Below are 11645 nucleotides of genomic sequence, written 5' to 3'. Positions count from 1 at the left end.
ACCCAAGAATGGAGCTGTGGGCAGATGGTACCCTGAAAGGGAAGAACTGTATAGCCCAACTACATTGGCCATCTATTGTTATGCTCAGTATCCTCAAGATATGTGAACATTGATCACAGACAGCATGCTGTGGCAGGGATACCTGTATTAAAAAAAAGATAGTTGTTTGTGTTGACTAATGTCACCAAATGAGCATGGGTATTTGCTGGTGATAATTGGGTTGAGGACCTGGCCTACTCTGAACTATGCCAGGGACCCATACTAATGGTGTAAAGGATGCATGTGCCCCAATTGGCCAGTGTGTGGCTGCCATAAAGTCCAGCAGCCCTGGGTCAATAAGCCATTGGCCAGCAAGTGTCTAGTTGCCCTTCCCAAGGTTAGCTCTGTTGAGTAAATGTTGGACATAAAACCAATCAACATGCCAAATATGAACTAAGAATTGCTACACGCAATGTAGGTTCACTGACAGGATGGAGCTTGGAAGTGGATGGTAAGATGGTAAACAGGAGGCTGGACATCCTATGTATCCAGGAGACAAGATGGAAGGGCAGTGCAGTAAAGCCACTTGGTTTGAGATCCAGCATCTACTACTCAGGAGGAGAACAGGCTAGAAATTGTGTGAGAATTGTGGTGAAGGAGAGGCTTCAGAAGCCAGTGAGGGATGTCATTAGAATAAAGTGACAGACTCCTGGCAATCAGACGCCATCCTAATGATATGGCAGTATTCATAATTTCAGGCTATGCCCCAAAGCAGGGTTGTGAAAGATGTGTGGTACTCCATTTTGTGTCGGGTTTTTTTTTTTTTTTTTTTTTTTTTTTTTTGCAATATTTATTTTTTTTCTTGTTTTTTTTTTTTTGTGATATTGAGGAAAGAGTGCTTTCAGAAAGCAGTTGCAGGACTTACTAGATAAAGTAGGACAATGTGAATTGATATCATTAATGGGTGACCTGAATACATATATCAGGACAGGCAGAACAGGATATGAGGACTGCCTGGGTCAACACAGGTATGGCAACAGGAATAAAGAAGGAGAGGTCATCATAGACTTCTGTCTGGCAAATGGCTTGATAGTAGCCAACACATCATTCAAAAAGAGAGACAGTCACAAGGTCACATACAAGGGTGGCCAACAACCAACACAGGTAGACTTCTTCCAAGTAAAGGGAGAACACTGATACAGAATCAGTGATTGCAAAGTCCTCCTATTGAAACATCCCGCACACAGCATAAACAACTGGTTGCCATAATCAGCTGCAAGGAGTGGTCAGAGATGGCTCTAAGGTCAACAGAGACCAGACTGAAAACCTGGGAGTTGACTAGACAGAAAGCACAACAGTTCAAAGAATTATTCAGGGCCCTAGTACCTCAAAATGAAGAGGAAATAGGTGAAGTTGAAGAAGAATGATAGAGCTGTGGGGCCAAGTCAGGTATGGAAATAAGGTACATAAGTAAAGCTGGTCGTGGAATGCAGAAGTCCAGGAAGCCATCAGAAGAAATGGTGGCGGAATGCGGAAGTCCAGGAAGTCATCAGAAGAAAGAAGGAGTGCAGGAAAAAGTGGCAACAGAAAAGACAGACCAGGCTAGGAAAGAATTCTGGTTGGCTAACAAAGAGGCTAAGAAAGGAGTTGCAGAAGCAAAGAACAAGGCATCAGAGGCACTCTACCAGCTTCTGGAAAGTGACTCAGCAGATGGCAATAAGAAACTGTATCTGGCTGCAGGGCAAAGACAGAAAGATAAAGAAAGATAAAGAAAGATAGTCAGACACCCTTCACTAGGGATGTCAATAACAATCTCCTCACCAGTCCTAAGGACATCAAAGGTAGATGGAAGGAGTACTTCCAGCAGCTTCTGAACTAAGAAAACCCCACATAAACTGCACTACACCAGACACAGAATATGAAGAGAGAAGAGCAAGAGAAGTAAGAACAGCACTAAGGAAAATGAAGTCAGGAAAATCAGCAGACTCTGATGAGGTCACAACAGATATAATAAAGATGTTGGGCAAGATAGGAGAGAAATGGCTTCTGAGGGTACTCATAGCGGTATAGAGAGAAAAGTGTATCCCAGATGGCTGGAGAATAAGCATACTAGTGCCAATGTTCAAGAACAAAGAGGACATTCACAACTGTGGGCAGTACAGAGGTATCAAACTCCTGTCACATTGTATGAAAGTTCTGGAGAGGGTGACTGATGAATACTCAGTGTAGCAGAAAGCAAGATGGAAGATGAGCAGTTCGGATTCAGATCAGGATGCAGCACAACTGACCCGATTTTTGCAGTGAAATAGATACTTGAGAAGAAGCTAGAGATAAGGAAAGAGTCCAACTGGACATTCCTAGACTTGTAGAAAACATATGACAAGATCCCAATAAAGTTTATTTGGGCAGTCATGTGGGCCCAGAACCGTTGATAGAATTACTGTAAGCTGTTTACAAGAACCCATTGACCTGAGTTCAAAGAGCAGAAAACACATCATGCTCTTTCAATCAACAACCTTTCCATCAACAATATTATATAGAAAATGGGTACATAGCAAAATTCATAACATCAGTAAGACTAAATGCAGACGGAGTAACATTAAAAAATCCAGTCAGAGTGCATTGAAAAAAAATATATACAAAATACAAGTTAAGATGTACATAAACTACAGTGCAATCAGACATGTAATACATAAACTCCTATATACATGTGAAATATTTGTATATAAGATGCCACATTAAGAGGATGAGAAAAGTTTATTAAATGTATTCTAGTATTCAAGATATGGGATAGTAAGTTACCTAACCATTGTCATGGTAGCAGTTGCAGGTAGAGTCAGTAAAGAGATATTCTTTATGTGCATCTTTGAGGCTTTTAATGGTTGCTAGATTCTTGATGTTAGTAGGCAGGTGATTCCAGGTAGCTGGTCCCAGTCTATAGAAGGCTCTTTCACCTACAGCAGTTTTAAATGAAGGGTGCACTACAGTAAAACTATTGTCATGTGTACTTCTGAGTCCAAAAGGGTTGTCTTGTAAAGGTGGTTTCATTCTTAAAAGGGGGCAGTGACCATGTTTTAGTACCTTGTAAATTAGAGTATTTAGAATAAAAGTGGCCCTATGAGGCACTGAAAGCCATTTGGAAGTTTTTAGCAAATTGCAATGGTGCATCTGGGGGTCTGTTAATAAAATGACTCTGTAGATTTTATTCTCATCAGTTTGTATTCTGTGAGAAATGTGGGCTGAAATCATAGCAAGAAAAAGAAGGACATATTCCAATTTGGGTACTGAATTTTTTTTTAGCAATGGTCCTCTAAGTAGCAGGTGAAAGGAGGTGAGTGATCTTGTAACATAGTTTTAACTGAGCAAGGACTTTAATAGTTACATAATTTGTGTGTGTGCGGTAAAGGCAAGGGAAAGGTCAAGTATTAGGGGTAGGAACCTCTGTTCAGTGATATTAGGTATTCTGTTCCTATTAAGATCTGCTCAGCGAATAGCAAGAATAGTGGGTAAATTCTTGACTGAGGCAAAGGCCATGACATTGGTTTTCTTGGGGTTGATTAGAAGTTTGCTAGCAGTGGAGGCAGTGCATGCCCTGCACTACAAAATGTATTACTACCCTACTGTCCAGCAAAGGATCTCCAGTCTAGCAACAAATTCTTACTACTCACAAATAAGTCAAATAATGTTGCAGGGGACTTGTTCAACTCCCAGTACATTGCTAAACTCTGGAATAGTATCTCCACACAAATAAATCCCTCTCCAACAAGCTTAATAGTTTTAATCCACTGCTTAAACAACATCTTAACCAATCCAGGTCCTGCACATGCTCATCACCAGGTTAAGATGTTGTGCTCACTGTACAATACTCTCCAAATACTCTCCTTAAACAGAATACTCTCAACCTCTCACTGAAATGACAAATAAATTCTTATATAATTGCTGCCTGTACAATCCACTAAGTTGCACATAGGCTTTCTCTTTAATAAATTCCACCTCTGTAAAATCTTATAATGTATAAATGTAACTACTGTTTGTGTATAAATGTAAATAGAGATGTAACTACTCTGTGTTTATCTGGAAATTAGTATAATACAATGTAAGCAAATGGACAGCTGCTGAAAATTGGTATTACCAAGTTGGACTTTCCCGGTAAACAAAGATAGATAAATAAATAAGTAAATAACTGAGTAAAATCGTCCTGTAACTTGATTTGCAGGTCAGAGGGGCTTGTACTGGATTGCAGAAACCACATATCATCTACATACATTATTAATTTAAGATTTGGTAATTCTAGTGCAAGATCATTAACGAAGAGAGAGAAGAGAAAACGACTTAGCACAGACCCTTGAGGTACAACTGTATTAAGCTTACCAGTAATGGGGAATGAGACACTGCTATGTATTTGGAAGGGTTTTTCTTTTAAATAGCTGTGAAACTAGCAGATAGTGTATCTCCAAAGTTGAGCCTTTTGAGTTTGTTGAGAAGAAGGGTACAGCTGAGCATTTCAAAAGCCCTTGTCATGTCTACAAAGAGACCTACAGGAATAAGGCCCTCATCCAGGTTGCAATAAACTGTATCACTGGCCATTATCATTTCAGTAAAGGCACTGAAGGCATTGTCAAAGCCATGCTGTGCATTACATAACAGGCTATAACTGTTAATATGCTTAAGTAGTTGCTTGTATAAAAGTTTTTCAGCCTATAAAGAAAAGTGACTTTAGGACACAGGGTAGGATTATAGCAGCATGCTTGCATGCTCATGGTACAGTGCCTGAGGTGAGAGTGAGGTTATAGATATGATTAATGGGGTTTAGACTTTTTTCAGCTGCAAGTATTAGGAAGGTGGGATGATGATTGCTGGATTCAGATCCTGAGTTGTTGAGTTTGAGAAGTAGGGACTTATTCTGTTTTACTGAAATTTCAGAAAAGTAAAATGTTGCTCCATCGCAGGCTTTTGAGTACAGATCAGGGGATGATGGTTCTTGTTCTTTTTTGGTGAGAAAGTAAATTGTTGGAAAGGCTTTAATTATATTGGCTATGGTGGACTGAAAAGTGAGCATAATCATTAGCAAATGTGAAATAATTCAATGTTAAGGGTTCACTCTTGGTAGCTGAAGAGTTACTTAATGTCTCTGTGAAGCATTATTTCTTTCCAAAACTGACTGAGTCTAGACCACTTTGCTTCTTGTTTGTGTATAAGGTACAGGTATTTCACAGTATTTGTTGCAATTCTTGTTTCTTACCTTAATCTCAGAAAAGTTTGGTATAGCTCTGCATTGTTGGAGTTACTTTGTTAGTTCTTCCAGGCTGAATCTCTGGCTTTAATTTTGTTTTTAATATCCACTGTAAGCCATGGGCAATGCTATAATCTAAGCCTCCTTTTTGTAAGGGGTTACAGTACACCCTGAATTGTGGTCAGTTTTGTGTTGAAAAGCTATAAAGCAGAGGTAGGTTCAGACACAGCACAACTGGAACTCTTGTCATCTGCAGTATGAGAATTTGTGTAATCCACAAGTGTAACTGAGGTACTCTTTTTGATTAGAATTGAAACACTACCACCAGATCTAAGGCCTGGTCTGTTGTCATTACACACACACACACACACACACACACATGTATATATATATATATATATATATATATATATATATATATATATATATATATATATATGGTTCCCATTCAGAAGCCTGAAACATCATAAGCCTGAAAATCTAAATCCTGAAACCAAAAGCCTGAAAATTCAGAATCCTGAAAACTCAAAATCCTGAAAGCCCAAAATCCTGAAAGACCAAAATCCTGAAACTCAAAATCCTGAAAACACAAATAATGCTAATATGTCACTATAAAGACACTAATATCTACCAACTGACCGTGACCCTAACCCTAACCCTAAGGTCACACTCACCTGACCCGTGCCTAACCCTAACTCTCTTAAACAATATTTGTCACTATTGCATACATGCCTAACCTGAACCTAACCCTAACTCACTTAAACCTAACATAAAACCAACGCACACTTACCTGACCCCCATGACCTAACACCACAGGGCTAACAATAGCAAAGCCACAATGACATCAGTATGTCTATTTTGTGTTTTCAGGATTTTGAGTTTCAGGATTTTGGTCTTTCAGGATTTTGGGCTTTCAGGATTTTGCGTTTTCAGGATTCTGAATTTTCAGGCTTTTGGTTTCAGGATTTTGATTTTCAGGCTTATGATGTTTCAGGCTTCTGAATGGGAACCATATATATATATATATATATATATATATATATATATATATATATATATATGTGTGTGTGTGTGTGTGTGTGTGTGTATAGGTTTACTATCAAGATTTTGATGTTAAAAACAAAATCAGTTTTTAATGTCGAAATAACAATGCTGAATCCATGAATACTAATGTGGTGTCAATGTCGAATCTGATGAATGAGTTCAGCAGATTCGACAGTTACATCAAATATCGAACAGGATGTCTGCATAGGAGCTAAGTATGTCTAACTCCTACCATGGAATTCACTGCCCCCACACCCCCTGCTAATTATATATTCTAATTCAGAGATCGCACTACAGTGAGGAAAGGGATGAATTTCCCAGTCCGCACTGTACCACAATCTGTACTTATATAACATCGAGCTCCTATCAGCGAATACACAGTGACATTCTCTGATATGAACTCTCTTGTTCAATTAACATTCAACCACATGCAAATCGGCCAACTGCCATTCGTCATTTCCGTGTTCACCCAACCTACCTTCAGCATTTTGATAGTAAACCATATACACACACACACACATATATATATATATATATATATATATATATATATATATATATAGCATAGTCCAAAGATGAAAGGAGTGAAGTGAGACGACGAGGAATCTAATGAAGGATGAAGTGGGAGAAAAGAAGGGGTTAGCTTATCTAGACAAGTTCTGTTTAAACAAAATTACTACTAAATGTGCAAAGGAAGATGGGACTTAACCTTTAGTGAGAAAGCATTGTAAAAGTACAACAAAAAACAAATGTTTACAGTATAGCTGTAAGGCACTGAAGACAGACTTTCCCTTGAGAAGAAATGGGAAGAACTTAGGTAAAATGAGACTTCTGATCTTATTAAGTTAGTTATGAGGAAGTTATAAGTTAATGCTAAGTTTGTCAGAAGGTTAGGTGTGATAAAGAAACATTCTAATGGTGGTGTAGTAACTATAAAGTAAAATATTGTGTGTTGCTAAGAGTTTTGTGGTTCCTTAAATGTCATGCAGATTTGTGGAAAGTTATTACTGGATGATAGTGTTTTATAAAAATGATTACCGGGTGATAGTGTTTTATAATGTAAAGTTTCACTGAAGTAAGCAAGCCCTAAATCATGCAGTACCAATGTAAATAACTATTAAGCATCAACAGTGGCAAATAAATCCTCCTCACATAATTCAACACTTTCCAAAACCTCAGACAGACCTCTTAGATCTGGAATATACAAGGTACTATTCTTCATAACTGGCTGTAAACCATTGTCTAATAACATTGACAGGGGCACAACCAACCAACTAACTAACCTTTGCCTAAAAATAAAACATCATGGGGGAATGACAAGTCTTTGTGGTACTTTCGTAAATCATAAATGGTATCATTGGACAGTCAACATGCAAAAATTCAAAGACAGTTTCATTAAATATACCTACTGAAGAGTTTGTATAATATTAAACTCATTTCTTGTTTATATTGGGTTATAATCTAATGTCTCATAAAAGCAGGCATCCATATTACAGCTCAGTCATCACGTACATATAATAATTATATTGTTTTTCTTACATGTGGCAGCAGCAAAACACCTGATGACTGTAAGAGAATGTGGATGAGGTTTTATATGACTAGGGCATGTCACAAGCATGACTTACATCTGTCAGTCTGCAATCTAATTTTTGAACATATAGACTGGCATATATAATAAACATAACATAGGGTAATCCATATAGGTAAGGCTTTGTCAGCAATGATGAGAATTAATAATTGCATAAAGACCTCGAGTGAATCCAGCTAGTGACATCATACTGATGAAATGTCAATTGTCCATACAGTAGATGCAGTGGTGGAAAGCATTTCTTGTCTCTGTGGGCACACTTTCTATGCTTCCTGTTTTCCTTGCAGATTTTTTTAAACACCTTTATTAAATTATCATGTAAGACATACATAAACATACATTAACAGGAAAAAATATTTTAACATTTTCCATTTAAATACAATATACATCACATATATTTAATGTGCTAATATCATCAGTCCAACATTATAAAAACATTAAACCTCACTCTGAACACTATTATGCATGTATTGTTCCCATAATTTCCATTTATTTCTATGTAATTTGCTCTTTCCCTTTTCTAACAATCCCTCTACCAGTTCTTTTATTTCTTTTATAATATTCAATACCTTAAATACAGTTGATGTAGACTTTGATTTCCATTTTCTAGTAATTGCTTTCTGGCAGCCAACAGAATTAAACTTAATAAGGCCTTACTATGTCTAGGCAATTCAGATCCTCTACCCCAGCTCAAAAAAACATTTCCTTACTTACAGTCATTTGCTTACCCAATATTTCTGATAGAGTACTCTGTAGGGAGAATCAAATAATAATTTATAGTTTAATCATTTATACTCAGTACACTCCCAAAACATATGTTCCCAGTTATCTCTTTGTTCTCCATCTCACCTCCAATATTTCCAATCTACCAGAGTTAAAATTCTTTGAAGTCTGCTTGGGGCATAAAACTACATATGCATAGGCTTCCAAGCAAAGATCCTAAACCTTCTGCACTTGGTTGCATACTTGGTTACCATACATATGTCTTCCCATTGTTTTCTTGTAAATCGCTTCTCCAGCGTCCCTCCCCAATCTTTTCTTGATTCTTTTAGTTATCATGCAATATTTTATATACCCTACTAATTATCCCTTTTTAACAACTGCTTCTGTTCTAGATTGAGCTAAAAACTCTACCAGAGCAGGTCTTTCACTTAAAATTTTCCTATCCCTTTCTTTTTGCCGATACTCTTCAGATCAAGCACTGGTAGGGAAGTCAGTTTCTACTCATCAATCCAAATGTCTACTTGCCTTCATCCTACTCTATGACTTTTCCTACTTGAGTTATTTGCTCGCATTATCTTGGCTCCTTTGTCATGCTTCCCCTTGCCAAATGTTGTTATTCTGCTACAGTGAAACATGGTTTCCAGAACGAGTTACATTATCATTATTCCAGTACCCGACATCATATCAGTGGCTGAAGAGAGATATGATGCCAAAGAATGATATGACAAAATGTTAGTCACCAGCAGAAATGGCTGGCAAAAGATTATAATGAATCTATATCCAATCAGGTAAACAGACATGAAAGGGAGCTCCAATTCTAGTTTCTGCTCAGCTATTAAGTAGGAATAAAGCCAAGCAGCTGCATGTAATGTAAGATCTGAAGAAGTCAGCTTATGCAAAAGGAGTGAGAGAAGCATTGATTTCACAACTTTTGCTACACTGAGTAAAGCTGATGTAATATGCTCCTGACCTATTTTAGGGGACTGAGAGAAAAATGATATGCAGATAAACATGTCAGGGAAAATGGTATTTCTGTCAGGGCCAGAATAAAATTATCAAATGGAAATTGCAAAACTAAGGAAAGAGCAAACACATTTGGCTTGCATTTTGAAAGGTAGTGTATCTGGAATAGGCAGTATGGGTTAATACAAGGGCTAAATAGCTAGTTTCTAGTGGTAATGTGGTGAACACTTCTCAACTTTCCAGAATTTATCAGAATGATCAGATTTTTGCCTCATATTTTGACCTTTATTTGCAGTTTTCTGGTAAATGATTGAGGATTAAATCCATTAAATAATGATAGGCATTTGAGTTTCCAACATCATAACCTTCATTACCTTTGGCTTTGTCCAGAATTCTTGCACTTAGATATTGGATGGTATGTGTGGTGAATGGTTCTCTTAGGTGATAGCCCAAGTATCCTATGGAGTAGATAGTGTCCACCATCATTAATATTTTACAGGATTTGGACTGAGTGTTTTTATGTTTAGGCTTATCTGTTTTACAGTTTACATGTTCAATAAATTTCTTTAAAGTTTTTTCGTTTTTTTTTTTTAATAGAGTCCCTTTCTGGATTTGATTATCTATTTTTTTTTAGAAATCTTTAATTGTTTGTATCTGAAAATGGATTCCTTAAATAAGTATGCCATTTTAATGATTTGCTAAGGCACAAACATTTGTACCTTTTTAATTTCTCCAAGTATTTTGGGTTTCTAATAGAATGACAGGGATGGACCCCATTCCTAAGTCAAAGTATGAGTAAAGTTTTTGAAATTAGTATTGTTTTAGTCTTTGATGTTAGTCAGAAGTGCTCTTCTGAGCACCTGCAATGTGCCCAGTATTGACTCTGCAATTCATACAGAGCTACATGTATCGGTAACATATCTAAGTATGACTGTAAATTCTTTATTATAAGACTCATTGCTCCTACTACTATTGGAACTGTCTGGGTATACTTCTTCCATATTGCCCTTTTTCTGCCTGTACTCCTGGTATTTGATGACTTTGTGTCTCTCTGTACATAAGACACTGTAGTCACTGAGTGTAGCAATTTTAGTGATCAATGCTACTTCTGGCTTCTTTTCATGGACTACTATATTTTGAACTGTTGTTAATGGGTGATTCTATGTCATATAAACTTTTGTTCAAAATTGAACAGTGTAGTAGATGCTATGTGTATTTAAAGCTAGCACCTGGTAACACTGGTGACCTGTGTTCCTCATGTCAAAATCTGCAGGATTTGTTTACCATTACTAGTAGTAAATCTTGACTTACTGACAATCATTGCACTTGTGCAATGTACAGAGCTTGGAGAACTGTTGTTACATATATTAATGATTGGACTGATTAGATAAGTAATTTTAGGCATAGTGCAAATAGAACCCATTTAGGAAGGAAGTGTCTATTGTCACTAAAGATTGCTCAACCTGTATTAAACATGATGGTACTGGTGACAACTTTGGAATTCAGGACAACAAATAACAAGGAAAAAAAAGACATTGACTAATGTCTATAACAAAAGAAAATACACACGGAAAACACTGATTTGTTATGTAACATACAGATTACAAGAAATTATAACATTTATCTATTAGAAAACCTCTAGTCTACAGAGAAAGATATAATTTTCCAAAAGATAAGGTAGAAATAGAGGCAAGAGGGAGGTGAAAAGAAAAAAATCAAAATTGAACTTGAAAGGATTGAAGATCATTACTGTCAGAAAAAAGAGGAGAAAGACCAAAGTTGACATCATGGCTCAAGATGAGGAAGTACAAAGACAGCTAGATGCAAATTATATGCTTGGAAATGTAAATAATGAAAACACTGGGATTTATAAGACTAATGGTGATGAAGATCATTCCTTTGTAACAACTGATAGAGCAGATTTTACTGTATTAGAAGTTAGAGATTCTTCAGATCTGCTCAGAAGTGATATATTTGTAATTGGAGATTTGGTTATTAGAGGAACTGATACCATAGATATAAAAAGTGTACACACCCCTGTTAAAATGCCAGGTTTTTGTGATATAAAAATGAGACCGCAATAAATAATTTCAAAACTTTTCCCACCTTTAATGT

Source organism: Protopterus annectens, chromosome 6.part0, assembly GCF_019279795.1.
Source record: "Protopterus annectens isolate FY-2018-M chromosome 6.part0, PAN1.0, whole genome shotgun sequence".
In the NCBI taxonomy this organism is placed as follows: domain Eukaryota; kingdom Metazoa; phylum Chordata; order Ceratodontiformes; family Protopteridae; genus Protopterus; species Protopterus annectens.
This window is presented reverse-complemented; position numbering follows the sequence as displayed.